Raw genomic sequence first — 17,186 nt, 5'->3', positions numbered from 1 at the left:
ATAGACTAGAGCTCGCAAGACGAACTATGAACGCGCGAGTGTGTTCCTGATCGCATAAATTGCGTGACGTACATAATATGCATTGGTATGCAGGAACATTTGAATGAACATATACCATACCACACCCCACGCCTACTCTCCTCTTTACACCACCACTCAAATAGAACAAAGGGATACTATGACACCATTCGGTATAACTGTTCTCATATCAACATCTCACGCTCACTCCCCATCACTAAGTAACCACCGCTGGTTTAACACCCCCAGCCAGGCGTTTCTCCTCAGGCCTAACGCAGCCACTCTCGAGCTGGATAAATTCCGCCAGAGCGTACACATTCTCCTGACCTCTCAACCACCACACCTACCGCTATGAAGCAGCTACCACATTAACCCCGCACCAGCTGCACACATACTTTGTGCGCACACGCACCTTTTTGACTCTCTTCACCCTCTCTACTGACTCGAACCTCGGTTCCCAAGGGCGTTCAACCTACCAGCGCCTTCAGACCATACCAATGGTATATAAGGCGCTATATAAATGCAAAATAACAATAACAATTCTGAATTTGGGCACAGGGATGGGACATCCTGGTTCTGGGATTTATTACGAAGCTGGGGATGGAAGCTCCTCACCCCTCCTCTTGTCGTGGGAGGATTAATAGCTGCTTGCTGCTGTTGCATCCAGTACTTTCCCTTGTGCATATCCGTCATAGGAGACTGCTGCAGGAAAAGGATGGGAACACTCACACCCAAGCCCACAAATGCCATGGTCACTAATGAGATGATAAAATTGGACAAGGCGATCGAGGGGTTACACAAGATTGACGTATCAGATAATGAAAATGAAAGAATAATTAAATACAAACCAAACCAGGTGTATTATTGATAGTCTTGCTGACGCAAAAGGGTCATTTGTAAATACCAAAATAATGTAATTACCATGTTTTCTTTGCCTCAGCAAGACTTAAAACATTGTCCATGTTATAGTATTATGTCCGTGTTAAACCAACTACTTTTGTGTCCATACACGAGGCCCAGGGTCTTCACCTCGAGTGCATATTACTCATAGACTTAGGAATGTCCCCGGCTCTCCTTTCCCGTGAAACTAAATAAACAGCGTTTGTTAGCACTTTTTACACTTCCCTCCCACAGTGTGCAGCTCTGCAGGTCAGCATGTGTTCGCCGACCCTAGGGTCTCTTTTATAAATAATGATTGGCTGACATCCGCGCTCTTTCCTGGGAACATGAGCACGAATCCATCTGTGCTGACTTTTGTTATTCTCTGGAATGTGTGTGAAAGGGATTGTTCCAAGCGCTCGTGTGTCACTCTTTAAAAAGATATGTCCTGCTTTTGTTGAACAGCCCATAAATGGAAATCATTATCACTACAGCAACAGGATATGTGTAGCTTGCAAAATTCCCCCTGTGTCAAGTGTAACGAATTAGCTCGTTGTACGACCATACATGTCAAAGGTTATATCTGCATCTTGAAGCGTATTATGACTTGCTTAGATTAGTTATATGAGTGATGACCATTTGCGATGCCCGGCCTTTGTAAAATCTCGCCGCAATGTCTGGGAATACAGCCAAAAGTGTTCCGACAGGAATTTGTATGTTTGGAAAATGTCTGGTTCTGAGCCAGGCATAAGACTCAATGTAATCGTTTCCCTATAAAAAGCATGCTCACCGTAACACTGACAGCACACACTAGCAGCATCCCTCTGCTGATGCTACGTGTCGGCCCTTCCGCAGAAGCTTTTGTTTTATTGCAATAAATGATTGTAAAACTCACTTACGAGTGCGTTTATTTTTGACGGAGACCTCCGCCTTGTGAATTTTAGCATTGACTTTTGGCATTGGTGTCTTCCATAAAGGGTTTAAGGCCCTTACCTCAGATAGAACAGTTTGCATGACAGGGTCAGTCGCATCTTCTTTAGGTGTAGGAGATTAACTTTTTTGCCTGTTGAGGCTAGTAGGAGATGACAGGGGAATCTCTTTTGCTTGTACCTTTTTTGAGGCCATAATATAGTCAGCAAGTATGTATGCGTAGTAACTTTTTCCTCTCCTTCATCCTTTCTCTCCTCCTCCTTCCTTTACTTAACCCTCTTCTTTCTCTCTCTCCTCACCTCCCTACTTTCTTCCCTTCTTCCTCTCCCCTCTCCTCACTTTCTCGTCTCACTCCTCTTCCTCTCCTCTCCCCCTTTACTCTCTTTGTCCTTCTCGCCCCCTTTCCACTCCTTTTATTTAGCCCAGACAACCAAAAGGATATAGAGTATTTGCGGGGAGGCCAGAGGAGTGATTTTGGAGGACTGACAAAGAATTGTGCTATTTGAGGGGAAATATGTAGATATATTGTAGAGGAGAGGAAAAACAGCAGTGTTCTTTTAAAGGGTAGTTTATATGCGAGTTGGTTTTCTGTCAAAAGGAGAAAGAAAAAGAAAATCCAAAAAAGATCGACAGGCCAGCCTTGAAGGGTATTTAATATGCCGTAAATATAAGAAAAATCCTGGTTTGGTAAGGCTTATTTATATAAATAAGGAGCCGGTATTGTGAAGGAAAAGTGTTACCAAGCGTACAGTGGCCTGCCCACGTCGCTGCAGCCGCACAGCTGACAAGACTAAGCTGACCGCACTCCAAGAGGGATGACGCGGCTTCAGGCCCAGCCCCCGGATGTTTCCTGCGAAGATACGTGGTCGCAGCACCTTCTCACCAGAGCAGCTCCAGGAATCCCAGCAGAGGACACACTGGTTATAGGGAATGCTAATTGTACGAGGAGGAAGAAATAAAGGTATAAGAGCTCCACCGGAGTGGAGTGCTAAAGCTAGGCAGCCATTCCCTAAAGCACCAAGCCACGCCCCCCCTCTTAGTCTTCTAACATTACCCACTTGGTTATTTTCATTGCAAAGTGAATTATCCTTTCTCTCTTATTCACTGAAGTCTCATCCAACATCCCCAACATGGCTGATACCACCAAAGTTACATCTTTACCCGACAATACTCGAGTCAATGCTTGTATGGAAAATATTCTACAAGAACTTGGTAACATACGTTCATCTATTTCCACATTAGATCTTCGCTCTTCCATTCAGGACGAACACAAAGAATTCAAAAAGGATATCAAATTATTTTCTGGCAGACTTGACAAAGCAGAAGAAAGATTTAGCACTGTGGAAGACTGAGTAGAAGGTCTAGAAAACATGCAAACAAAACTCATGCAATTGGAGGGTGAGGTTGCAGAGTTAGAAGATAGGAATCGCAGAGACAACCTCCGCATCTACAGGATTCCTGAAAAAGCTGAAGGAGAAGACCCTATTAACTTCCCAACTAAGTGGATCCCTTGCACCCTTAGAATCACCTGTTCGCCACTGCTGGAATTGTAACACGCCCACAGGATCAGACTTCGCTTCTCCCGGAACAACTCTTCACCAAGACCCTTTATTGCTTGCTTTCATCGACACCAACAAGCATGTCAAGTTCTTCTAACAGCCAGAAAAAGCTCTCCTATTCTATTCCAAAATAGAATCTTCACCCCTCCAGATTTCTCCAGTGTTACCCAACCTAAAAGGAAAAGATTTCTGGACATGAGACCCCTTCTAAAGTCTCTCAACATTAGATACGGTGTGCTGGATCCCGCAAAAATGATCATTACCATCCCTGATGGTCCCACGAAAGAATACACAGATCCAAACTACTTCAAGCTCTAAAACTCTGATGACACATCCTCTCTCACCCCCATAGCTAACAAGTCCATATCAGATCCTCAATCTTCGCACCAGCATTCAGAATACCTAAAAACCAACACATCAAATATACTCCAAAAAGAAGCAGATCAACTTCCTCAATCCCTTTGGATATTCCATCCACCTCAAATCAGAGATAATCAAGATCTCCAATCAAATCTGTTGATTCTCCATTAACAATCTAACAAACCTGATCAACTCCCGTTACCGGTCCGATAGCACAGCGAGTAGAGTGGTCTCTTTGATATATGTGCAGAGCCTGCTGACAAAAGGTTCGAATCCTGGCAGGGCCAAACTCAGCCTTTCATCCTTCCAAGGTCGATAAATGAGCACCACACACCGTGGGTAATATTGTTGATGTCAAAGGATATTTGTACCGCACACTATCACCACCGGAGTGGTCCCCTGGCGGCTCTGAAAGAGGGAGAGGGGGTGAGTTAGTGAGAATAAACTGGAGAAGTCCAAGAGAGCAGTGATGTGGCAGCCTCAGCCCGGTGGGTCCGTTGGCTGGGCTTGGGGTGTTTTACGGTCGGTAGTTGTCATGTGCTGTTGTGCAAGTCTATGTGCTGTTTGTTTTGGTGTTGCAATGTAGTGAAGTTTGTGCGGATTGCTGCGTTTTAGGCTTGTGGTTGTGTTTGGTTAGAGTTTGAGAGGTGTATGCAGAGGGAGGAAATGGTTAGTGGATTGGTTAGTTGGACTTGCTGTCCTTGCAATTAAGTCTAGGTGTGATGCTTGCTATCACCCATTATTCCATCGGAGTGTGGCGCTTGCTAATTTCAACATTCTGTCTAGAAGTGAGGAAGGCTAGTGATCACGACTCCATCCAGGTGCTGCATCAGTCATCATTTGCACCTTCATCCAAGTGTGGTACACGCTAACATTCATAATCCTGTCTAGATGTAAACTGTGAATTTAAGGATGCAAGTAATGACGAACATTGTTTGAATAACCCCATTTTTACTAGATGACCCAAAATACATGTTTGCAGGATCTCATGTTGTATTGTTTTGAGGAGGAATGTTGCCCAAGTCAACTGTCCCCTACTTTAGGCTGCGCCCTGTATTTTGGCCACACCCGTTTCTTGGATCCCTCACCCTCTTCGACTTTGCATCCCACTTAAAGCACTCGGTGCAATCTAACGACGTTTGAAGTTATTACTGCTCTGTGTGGTTCCCTTGTAAATAAATGCTGCGTGCTTGTATTCTTAGTTACAAACACCCCTTTGCCTTTCCAAGTATTTCCCGATCTTAAATTACTATAAATCTCCAATATGAATTAAATAAGAGCAGTAAAATACAGATGAATGCACTTTAACCCGGAATGTAGCAGTATGGAATAAACGTTATAAAATATATAAGTTGTATACTACAACATCCGGAATGCATTTAGGATGATTCACACAAAAAATGCAGTAAAGTGGGTACTGTACCATGCAGCGATGGCACTCTACCGTTCATAGAATGCACTCCATTTCTGGACTTTATTCTAAAACTGCACGGAGGCATTAAACTACAAGTCCCAATACACAATGGTGGCAGGAATGCAATTCCCAGGGTAGAGTTGCGAGGAGGAGGCTGGACAACAATGCAGAGGAGACTGAAGTGGTGAGGCAATCGTTTCAAGAATATACAGGGCTGTGGTTGTATCTTTCATTCCCACTGTATGTGCCCTCCCTCTCCTTGTCCCGGGGACATCCCTCTGTTAAGTACCCGTTCAACTCCGAAAGAGGAAACTCACCACCTGCACTGTCGCCTGGCTATCAGCCCTCTCTGTTTAATATGGGGGGTCGCCCGGCTCCTACAGATTCAGATAATTACAGATAATAAGCAGCGCTCAGATACCTGAGGGTTCGTAGCGCTATACAAATGCAAAATTATTAGAAGTTAAACTTTATATCACTTCCTTATCTGTTTTTCTCAACTGACAATCTTTGATCAACCAGTTCCATTTATCCATAACGTTACTGCTTCTACAGCATGTTCTAATTTTTGTAATATTGATTCTCTCCTCCTATTTCTCTCTACTGTGCTTATTCCATCTCCACACTTTGGCATCTCCTGATTTTCCAACTTTTAGCTGATCTCATCCGTACCCTTTTGACATTACGTATTCCATTATATCCATCCTTACTCAACGCTTACGTTCTTGTTTGTCTTACCTTCTACTGTGGTCTTCCCTCACTTATGCATCTCCCCTGTTATTCCATGATTACAAGTTTTTAATTGTCACTCCTTTGATATTTTGATGCTTTTTAAAAAGTGCTTATGGCTGATTAATGTTTATTCTTATGCATTACACATTTGTAAAATGTACTTAATCCTGTTCAATTTCTTAAGATAACTACTTGGAATGTTAATGGGTTACGACATCCCATTAAACACAGTAAGATCATCTCCCAATTGGCCAAGCAAAAACCTGATATATATGGCTTCAAGAAACCCACTTAAGCTCGGATAGAGAAAGCTTCAAAATTTGAGAAACCTGGATAAACTACACACTGTTTTCAAATGTTTTAGAGCAGAAAGGTGGAGTATCCATCTTAATCAAACATTTGAACTTTGTTGGTGGAAGAAAAAGATCCAGGTCGATGGATTATTGTGGAAAACATTATTAATACTTTACTGGTTGTCATTGTTAATGTTTATGGTCCTAATGCTCTCAATCCCCATTTTGGGTTCAATTTTCCTACAATACTTTCCCAGAAGAATCCTGACAAGCTTATTTCCTGTGGGGATATGAATCAGATTTTTGACTTTGTCCTTGATCGAAAATCCTCTAATTTTACCAATTCCAAATCTCAAAACAGCTTTTTAAATCTGCTACAAAATCTAAACTGACTCCTGGCGTTTGTCATACAGAAACTAAAGTATTTACTTTTGTTATCCCCACATCAGGCTCTTTCCAGATTAGATTCCATTTTTGTCAATTCCTCATTAGCTCCTTCCATTTTAAATTCTGAAATTGGTCCCATTAGACCATGTCCCAGTTTCCACCTCCCTTGAATGGTCTCCTACCAATACAATTTCTCCCAGATGGCGATTTAATTCCCCTTCTCCTAAAAGACCAATAATTTATAAACAAAACCAATGCCTTCCTTCAAGATTTCTTTTTAACAATCATCCTGAACATACTTCAATGCATAACTGTGATGCTTTTAAAGCCTCCCTCTGGATTTATAATCCAATTTGTTGCCATTAAAAAGCAATAAACCAAACGCACTTACAACCTTTTAACCTCAATAAAACATCTTGAGAAATCATATCATGCACACCCTGATACTATTATGAAAGCCCTTATGGTAAAACGTAAAGTTCAATAAAATCTCCACTGACAAAGCTGCCAATTCCATTCTTCGATCCAAACAAAATTATACAATGGATCCAACAATGCTGGTAGAATGTTAGCCTATCTTTAAGAAAAATCCCAGATAACTCAACCTCTCCTGAAGGTAATAGATTAACCAACCCTAAAGACAATGTTTTTCTTGATTTCTCTTCTAATCTATATACCTCAGACTCCTCCACTAACTGAAAAAATTGAATCCTTCCAAACTATCAAAGAAAATGAATTCCTCCGATCCTATCGATTTCTCCCCTCTTGATGTACCCATTTCTCTATCCGAAATAAAAAAGCCATAACTGATCTTCAACCCAATAAAGCTCCTGGCCCAGATTAATTCACTTCTGATTTTTACAAAGCTTCATTGATTCTATTGTTCCTAAACTCTTAGAACTATATACCTACTTGGTTACTATAGGACAAAACCCTGGTTCTTTGGGCAAGGCCTTCCTAATACTTTTTCCCAACTTGACAAAGATCCATTGATAATTAAAAAACTACCGACCCATCTCTTAGCAATTCGGACTCTAAAATCTATGGCAAAATTCTTGCTAATTGACTAGAAACTTCCCAAACTCATACACCCGGATCAATCTGGCTTTATCAAAGGGGTTCCATGCTTTAATATCCCACAGAAATATCGCCATACAAAAATGTCGCCATATCTGTGCGCCGATATTAAGGCATGGAACCTGCGGGGGACACCCCCAGAGCCCCCACTTCCAAAAAACCCTAAAATATCACCTATGGATGTTCCTGACGACCATATATGGTGATTTTTTGGTGGGATAATATGTAGTGATACCATCAAAGGTTGTCTTGCCTCATCTAATTCTAGACTATTAGTCAATATCCTTGCCCACTCAGAATTCGAATGAACCATCGGCCCCTCCTTGCCCTTGACGCTGAAAAAGCTTTTGATAGTCTATCCTGATCTTTTATGTTCCACTCTAACCTGCCATGGCCTTCCTCCATATTCACCTACTACTCGTACTCTTTCCTCCTCATTCCAAATTGAAAGAGGAACGTGTCCAGGCTGTCCCCTCTCCTCCTTGTTAAATCTTGCTTTAGAACCTCTTCTTTAAAACATCATATTGAATGCCTACATCAAGGGAATTGTAAACGACAGAAGTTAAACTCAGCACCTACGCCAATGATATTCTAATCTACCTCTCTGAACCTGCTGCCTCTATCCAACACTTACATCTCTACTAAAATGACTTTCCGGTTACAAACTGAATCTTGATCAAATCGGAGGTCATGGCCCTCACCCATACTTTTATTAATACCCCCTTTCTTGCTTATCTTGGCAAAGTCCTATATTAAGTACCTAGGGAAACTTCTTGCTAATGACATACACAACTATTAATCTCAATACTAATTGAAAAACGTCACAGAAATGACTGAAAGATGGTCACCTCTTTTTCCATCTTGGTGGGGTCATCGACACTTAAAATGATTAGCCCCATCATCCTCTATTCACTTTCCATAATTCCTACTGTAATTCACTCCTATAAAACACTTCATTCCCTGCTTCTTAAATTTCTATGGAATCGCAAAACTCTGCACATTGCCATGAATAAACAGACTTCCCAAATCCTCAGCAGGAGTAAAATTCCCTAATTTCCAAATGTATCAAACCCTTTATCCTAAAACAATTAGCCATCTTTAAACATGTTATGTTAGGTTATGTTATTTTGCACTTATATAGCGCCTTCTATACCATTGGTATGGTCTGAAGGTGCTGGTAGGTTGAACGCCCTTGGGAACCGAAGTTCAGGTCAGTGGAGAGAGTAGGGAGAGTCAACGGCGCGTGTGCACACCCGGTATGTGTGCAGCTGGTGCGGTATTCGTTAAATAGCTGCTTCTTAGCGGTAGGTGTGGTGGTTGAGGTCAGGGGCATGTGTTTGTTCTGGCAGGATTCATCCAGACAGACTGTGGCTGCGTTAGGCCCAAGGAGAACGCCTGGCTGGGGGGTGTGTAACCAGCAGGGTTTACTTAGAGTGATGGGGAGTGAGCGGGAGGTGTTGGTATGAGAACAGTTATACCGAATGGTGTCATAGTATCTCTGTGGTGGTGTAAAGAGTGTAAGCATGGGGTGTGATATGACGGGTTATATGCTCTCTCATACGTTCTCTGCATTCCAGACCATACTATGTACATCGTGCAGGTCAAGGCACTTCTGTCCCTTCTATGGACTTTTATTCATTCTATGCGTCCCCGTCAGTGCAACACACTCCGATCTGCTCTATGCATTCATGCATTCCATTCCAGTCCGCTCTGCGCGCTCCTGACTGCCCCACGCATGCACTCCTGTCTGCCCCTCGCATGCACCCTGTACTCCGCGTTCACCCACCGTGCGCAGTCACCCGCTCCCCGCATTCTCCTGCTCCCCGCATTCTCCCGCTCCCAGCACTCACCAGCTCCGCACACTCATGCTTTCCCCGCATTCAACATTAGTATGCACTCATCAGCCCCTTAGAGTTATGTTAGTACGCAGTAGTCCAGTTCTATAAATTCATTTGCTCTCTAGCCTCATCCGCTCTAGAACCTCATCCACTCTACACGTCTCCCCCACTCTACACGCTCATACGTTCTGTGCAATCAGTTCAACATTCGCTTTTCTGTATTTATGCCCTTGTCCGCCAAACACGCTAGTCTGATATGCATACCCAACCATTGTACATGCTCATCCGCTTATGTTCATCCATTCTATACCTTCATCCGATCCACATACTCATTCGATTTACACTCGTTCGATCTAAGTGGTCATCTGTTCCTCCACTTATGCATTCTTCCACTTCGTGCATTCAACTGTTTACACAACCACTCTACACTCAGGCGCTTAACATGTTCATCCAATGTACTTACTCATTCGATTTACACATTTATCCAATCTAGTCATCTATTCTTCCACTCATGCATTCTTTCATTCAATGCATTCATCTGTTCACACGCTTCATCCATTATAACTATTTCATCAATGTTATTTACTTCGTTCCCTCCACGTGCATTATGTGCATTTCAGCAGTTTACAACTCCTTACTGTTTCCATATGATTTATTCTTATTATCCACTTCACTGTTTTGATCTACTTTACTTGTTTAATTCTGTTTGTCTAAAATCATGTCATAATGAATCCCACTTTGATAATGCTCATCTATGGATCAATATTGAGGCTAGACATATCTCCATTTTCCCTTTCCCACTTCCTAATGACTTCATGGCCCAATATTACTTTTCCTTCACTACACTTTCAAAATTATCTGGAATAAACTCCATGACAATTTCATTCACCAAGCTGAATCCCAATGATTGGATTTTGTAGGATTAAACCAAAGAAAGCAATTTGTCTACTATATATAGATGGTACACTTCAGATATCAGATACATTAAGCAACTAATCCAAAATTCGGAAGCTAGCCCCTTTCATACGATTTGCATAATCTTCCCACCTCTGTTCTACCCTTTTATACATCCCTAATCAAATAAATCACCAATCCTTTCCTACCTATAACCAAAAATCCCCTTGTCCCTTCCTAAATCAATTGATCATCCAAAATTCACTGCAGGCAGCCGACGCGAGGTGAGAAAGGCCATCCGGGCCCTGCACACCTCTATTGGTGGCAACTAGGCCCCCAGACCCCCGGTGCATCCCTGTCCCACCCCGCACCCTCTTCCTGGGTCCCGCTCCCGCCTCCCATCCCGCCCATCCCCGCTCTGATTGGGCCGTGAGCCCTTCATCACTGGTCCTCCCAAGGCAGCCCTCTGCCCGGCAGCCCCAGCGGCTAAGGGCCCCATGGCCAAGGGCGGCTCCAACAGAGGCGGCTCCAGGAAGTGTCAGCAGGTGTCCGCAGGGGACGCCAAGGAAGCCAACAACCAACAGACACCACCAAAGCCGTGAGTGTGGTATGGGTAGGGGAGTAGAGCAATCACTCCACTCCAGAAAGCCCATGCCACTCTATCTTACTAGACGGAATTGTGAAAGTTAGCATGTCCACTCTAGAACTGTGAAAGTTAGCATGTCCACTCCTAGACGGAATTGTGAAAGTTAGCATGTCCACTCCTAGACGGAATTGTGAAAGTCAGCATGTCCACTCTAGAACTGTGAAAATTAGCATGTCCACTCCTAGACGGAATTTGCGAAAGTTAGCATGTCCACTCTAGAACTGAAAGTTAGCATGTCCACTCCTAGACGGAATTTGTGAAAGTTAGCATGTCCACTCCTAGACGGAATTGTGAAAGTTAGCATGTCCACTCCTAGACGGAACTATGAAAGTTAGCATGTCCACTCTAGAACTGTGAAAGTTAGCATGTCCACTCCTAGACGGAATTGTGAAAGTTAGCATGTCCACTCCTAGACGGAATTGTGAAAGTCAGCATGTCCACTCTAGAACTGTGAAAATTAGCATGTCCACTCCTAGACGGAATTTGCGAAAGTTAGCATGTCCACTCTAGAACTGAAAGTTAGCATGTCCACTCCTAGACGGAATTTGTGAAAGTTAGCATGTCCACTCCTAGACGGAATTGTGAAAGTTAGCATGTCCACTCCTAGACGGAACTATGAAAGTTAGCATGTCCACTCTAGAACTGTGAAAGTTAGCATGCCCACTCCTAGACGGAATTGGGAAAGTTAGCATGCCCACTCCTAGACGGAATTGCGAAAGTTAGCATGTCCACTCTTAGATGGAATTGTGAAAGTTAGCATGTGAAAGTTGCATTTAGAAAGTGTGCCCTACAGCCTCTCCGTCAAGCTCAGAAATGTGCCCAATAGCCTCTCTGGTAAATTGAATTTAGATGTGTGCCCAAGATCCTCTGTGAAAGATGCATTTAGAAGTGAGCCCAATAGCCACTCTGTGAAAATTACATTCAGTAGTGTGCCCAATAGACACTCTGGAAAGCTGCATTTAGAAATGTACCCAATAGACACTCTGGAATGCTCCATTAGAAGTGTGCCCAATAACCTCGCTGTGAATTTAGTAGTGTTCCCAATAACCACTCTGTGAAAGTTGCTTTCAGAAGTGTGCCCAACAACCCCTCTGTGAATTTAGAGGTGTACCCATTAGCCGCAATGAGAGTTACATCTAGAGGTGTGCCCAATAGCGCCTCTGGTAAATTGAATTTAGAAAAGTTCCTAATAGCCTCGCTGGAAAACTGAATTCAGAAGTATCCCCAATAGCCTCGCAGGAAAATGAAGTTAATAGTGCGCCCAGTAGCCTCTCTGTGGAAAATTGAATTTAGATATGGGCCCAATATCCCCTGTGAAAGCGGCATTTAGAAGTGTGCCCATTAGCCACGCTGTGAAAGCTGCATTTAGAAGTGCTACCAATAGCATCTGTGCAAATTGATTATAGAAGTGCATCCAATAAACACCCTGGAAAGTCTCAAGTAGAAGTTTGCCCAATAGCCTCTCTGGAAAATTGAACTTAGAAATGTAGCCCAGTAGATGCTCTGTGAAAATTTGCATTTAGAAGTGTACCCAATAGCCTCCGCGAATGTTACACTTAGAAGTGCGCCTAATAGCCTCGCTGATAAACTGAATTTAGAAATTTTCCCAATAGCCTCTGTATGGAAAATTGTACTTAGAAGTTCGCCCGGTAGCCTCTCTGGGAAAGTGATTTTAGAAGTTTGCACATTGAAAGAGCATATAACCATTCTTACCACACCCCACGCTTACTCTCTCCTTTACATCACCACTCAACTAGAACACAGAGATACTATGACACCATTCGGTATAACTGTTCCCATACGAACATCCACCGCTTACTCCACATCATTCTATGTAAACACTGCTGGTCTCACACCCCCAGCCAGGCGTTTCCCTCAGGCCTAACGCAGCCACATCCCTTCCGGATAAATCCTGCCAGAACGAACACATTCTCCTGATCTCTCAACCACCACACCTACCAATAAGAATCAGCTATTACATGTGTACCGCACGAGCTGCACACATATCCGGTGCACACACGCACCTTTTGACTCTCCCTACTCTCTACTGATCTGAACTTCAGTTCCCAAGGGCGTTCAACCTACCAGCGCCTTCAGACCATACCAATGGTATATAAGGCGCTATATAAGTGCAAAATAACAATAACAAAAAATAAAAGGAGCCACATTATGCTTTTCGTAATGATCCCCCTTTCCTAACTCATTTAATCTCAGCACCATCAGACAATGGGAAAGTGACTGGCATCTTCAACCCTCTTCAGATCATTGGACCAAGATTTGGAAAGCATGTCAATGCACGTCCCCTGCCGCTAATTTTACCCAAACCTACTTTTTCATTTTCCACTGTGCATTTCTTACTCCCTCACATAATGCCAAAAATCTGGTTGCCTTATCTAATAACTGTTGGTCATGTTCTGAACCAAATACAGATTTTGTTAATATATTTTTATGCATTCTGGTCTAAAGTCTGGTCATGCATACAATACATTTTTCTTTTAACAGAACCACTAACACTCGCTAATCTAATGATTGGACCCATAATTAATCCAGTTATAAGTCAAATCAATTCCCCTTGTTTAACTTTATGAACATTGCTTTTCATGATAGTACATGTAATTGGAAGACTACAAATCTTTCAAACAGTACCTGGTGGAATTCTATATGCTCCGTCCATTGTATGGAACAAGGTCATGCTCGGACTTCTTTCCTAATTTCTTATGTCTGGCTATTGTGTCCGTCTCCCCACTTCAGTTTCATTTGTTATTATATCCAAATAAGTTAAGCTAAACTTTTATACTAAACCTTTGCCAATTTATTTAATTCAAATGTTATGTAATAGTTTAAAATGATTTCCTGTTTATATCATTTGCCTTTATTCAATCCTAATAAAAATATTTAAAACCTAAAGAAATGCACCAATATGCTATGGTCTGTCGCAAATTACACCTACGGCAAGATCTTCAAACCATCTATGCCCCAAGCAGCGCCACATAAGGGCCTGCAACTTTTGGACACCCCAGATGTTTTGGATAACTCCTATTAGCCCTAGCAACCTATGTTCTGTGCATAGAGGCATGTGCGAGGAGGGCAGCACTGTGCCTGTGGGGCTAGGATACATGGCTGGGGTATATACATTGGCTGTACCGAGTGTGATGTCCATGAGCGGGTGACTTAATCCATATCCGTATTGCGTGTTATTCTAGAATTTGAGTGATTGTGCCATGAGCAGACGTGGATACCGTGAAGAGTTGGCGAGGGGCACAATCTTGAAGCGACATTGTAAAGCAACCTAGCATGAGAATACTCCCAGCAAATCATAATAAGAAAGTAAAAAAATGCCTCCTTATGTCAAACCTACCAGTCCCTGTGTAGAGCTCGCAGTTCACACTTCCAACAGTCAATCCCCCTTTCAAGATAGATGTATGCCCTGTGCAACAAGGATGATGAAATTTGCTGAAAAAGGTAAAAGCAGTCTGGAAACTAGACCCACTATCAAAAAGGATTTATGTAAGGCACACATCTAATTCAGAGCTGCTGCAGATTAAAATTCAAGCCTAAATGTAATCTTTAGTATATAGGTTGGATGGCGGAAAACTTGGACCCACCTTGCTGTGCTAGTGGGCCTGCTGGGACTTCTGCCCATTAGAGCAACAATCTGTTTGGAAGAGGGCCATGACATGCTACACAGCAAGGCCACGCTCCCAGACATTGCACCTCAATGACCAACATAGTCCTACGGATGTAGCAACATGACTAGGAGCAGGATCCATCATGCCTCACAGACCTACACCAAGGAATATCGAAACTGAGACGCACAGGGTTTACACTCCCTGGCAAGCCTTCATGCATTGGGGCTGCAACAATGGCAGATGCTTTATAAATAAGTTATACCAGGTTGCAGTGTCGATTTCTAAGGAATGCAGAGGACTTCAAACGTGGCAAATTTTAACTTACAGGTTGAATTAAAAGTTGCATAACAAAAATGAAGTGTTACTAGGAACCAAGTACCTGTCTCAAAACCAGCAGGTCATGCCAAAAGGAAAACTAACAGTATAGAAAAGATGTAGCATAATTAAACTTGCCATAGGGCACCAATATTTAAGTGGCTGTGGGTTGGAAAGTGGAGGGGGGAAGCAGCCTAGACTCCCTGTAAACTGGTGCGGGACAGGAAAAGGCTACAGGGTTGGCCTGTTGGCTGTGAGACTGGGGAACCCATCAAGCACCACAGCACAGATAATTTAAGCCCACACGCACTAACCTCCACTGTTCAGAAAGCTCAAGCAGCCCTGAGGCGCTAGGGTGCCCTAGGGATAAAACTACAAAGGACCCAGAGCAGAGTGGCAGGGGATCCAAGCACTCCAGCAATTCCACAGAACTGAGGTGGTGGCAGGGGCAATGAAACTGTTGGATGACAAGTTTGGAAGGACTTTAAGAACAGTGGATGGGCAACTAAAGTGGTTATGTTTAACATCCAACAGGAGAACAGTCCTCTGATATCCAGTCTGCAGTCTGAGATAAGGAAGGCAGCTGTTTGCATACATTGTAGAAATTACATTTGATGTCAGAATACAAGGTCTAGAATTGAGGGAAAATTTGACTGACTGTGGAAGACATTGAAAATAGAGAACCGGGAACAAACCCAAGAATCATGGGGCTGAACGAAAGGTAAAAGCTTTACTGGGGAGCAGGAGGAGACTAGTGAAGGTGCTCAGAGTAGGTGGCTCAGCCCAGGGACCCACAGCAGTGGTGAAATGTCAAAACGTCACTATAAAAAAAATGCTGATATTCTGCTGCAAGTGAGAAAACTGGTGCAGGTGGAAGGCTCCAAAGTAAAGATCTTCAAGATGTCAGATCTCATTTCGTGAGAAGGGAGCCCAGGCAACAGTGTGGCCAACTTCTCAGGGCAGATATCCTTGGAACTTCTGTTCATCCTCACATTTCAATACAAATGGAGACTACTTCAGGGTCACGAATGGCACGTCGACAAACTCATGCACGTCAAAGACATCAGGAAGGAGATGTCATAATAAGTGCAGGAAAGTTAACAGCCCTGTGAATTAAGGAAAGGAGGAACTTGTCTTGAGAAAGTCTGGGGGGACACAGCATTTAGTAAGATAACACTCCTTTGGGAAAAGGCTGAACCCCTCAATTGGAGATATCTGCAGACATCAGGGGTCCCTGTGGGGGATTTTAATTTTAGCCACAAGGAAGAGGGCCAATCGGGGAGAAGTAATGTATGAAAAGTTAGGAGGGTAGAGGAATCTAAATGACAGCCGGGGAGAGAGGACATTGTTCCTGGCAGACCATGGTTATGTGAGCCTCAGCTTATACCAATTGGAAAAAAATACAATCCAGCAGGTGGAGGGAAGAATTGGCCTCGCACACTTAACAAATCCTTAGAAACTGGCATTGAGTCAGGAGGGGAGGTTGGATGGCCGAATAGACGGAGCAAGTAGCTCTGGGTTATTGCAGATTGCCTCTTTGAATGGGACGGGGATCCACACCTAGATTAAGAGGTCATTACTAGAAAGTTAATTCAGCAAGTGCCGTCTGGGCTTTCGCTTCTCAATATGAGAAGGGCAAAGAAGGAATACCGGGCAGGAGCATGGACCAATCATTCTGGATCTAAGGGGTGGTGAACAAGGGCAGTGTTGGAATCTTAGTAAGAAACAGGTGCGAGGAAGTGAGAAGGAAAGCAGCCTGGACAATGCGAGGCTTCAGGGTCGTATATGCAATCTACGATTGACGCTAGTGCAGATTTATAGCCCAACTAGGGTCAGCATACGTGAGAACAATGTTCTGGGACGTTGAGGGCTTGATCCTGGTTGGAGATTTCAACCCTATATGCTGAACAGGGAGGGAGAAGGGGAACAAGGGGTGCAGCTGGACAACAGATTGTTGAAGCAGCCTCTGAATTCCCACTACCTCTGTGATGTGTGGAAGGACAGGAATCCAGGTAAAAAGGAGTAGTTTTACTCTGCACATACACAAACAATGACCACATACTAGTGTCAGGCGGGAGGTGCTACAGATATTGTGAAGCACGAGAAACCGCATGAGCATGGACCGACCACAAGATTCAAACGATTTGATAAGTGCAGACAAGGTGAGGCGGTGTAACAATTTTCTGTTGAAGGATGCACCGTTTATGCACGCACT

This window comes from Ambystoma mexicanum, chromosome 2p, assembly GCF_040938575.1.
Source record: "Ambystoma mexicanum isolate Mex_15411 chromosome 2p, UKY_AmexF1_1, whole genome shotgun sequence".
Lineage (NCBI taxonomy): Eukaryota > Metazoa > Chordata > Amphibia > Caudata > Ambystomatidae > Ambystoma > Ambystoma mexicanum.
Note: the sequence above shows the minus strand (reverse complement) of the source record.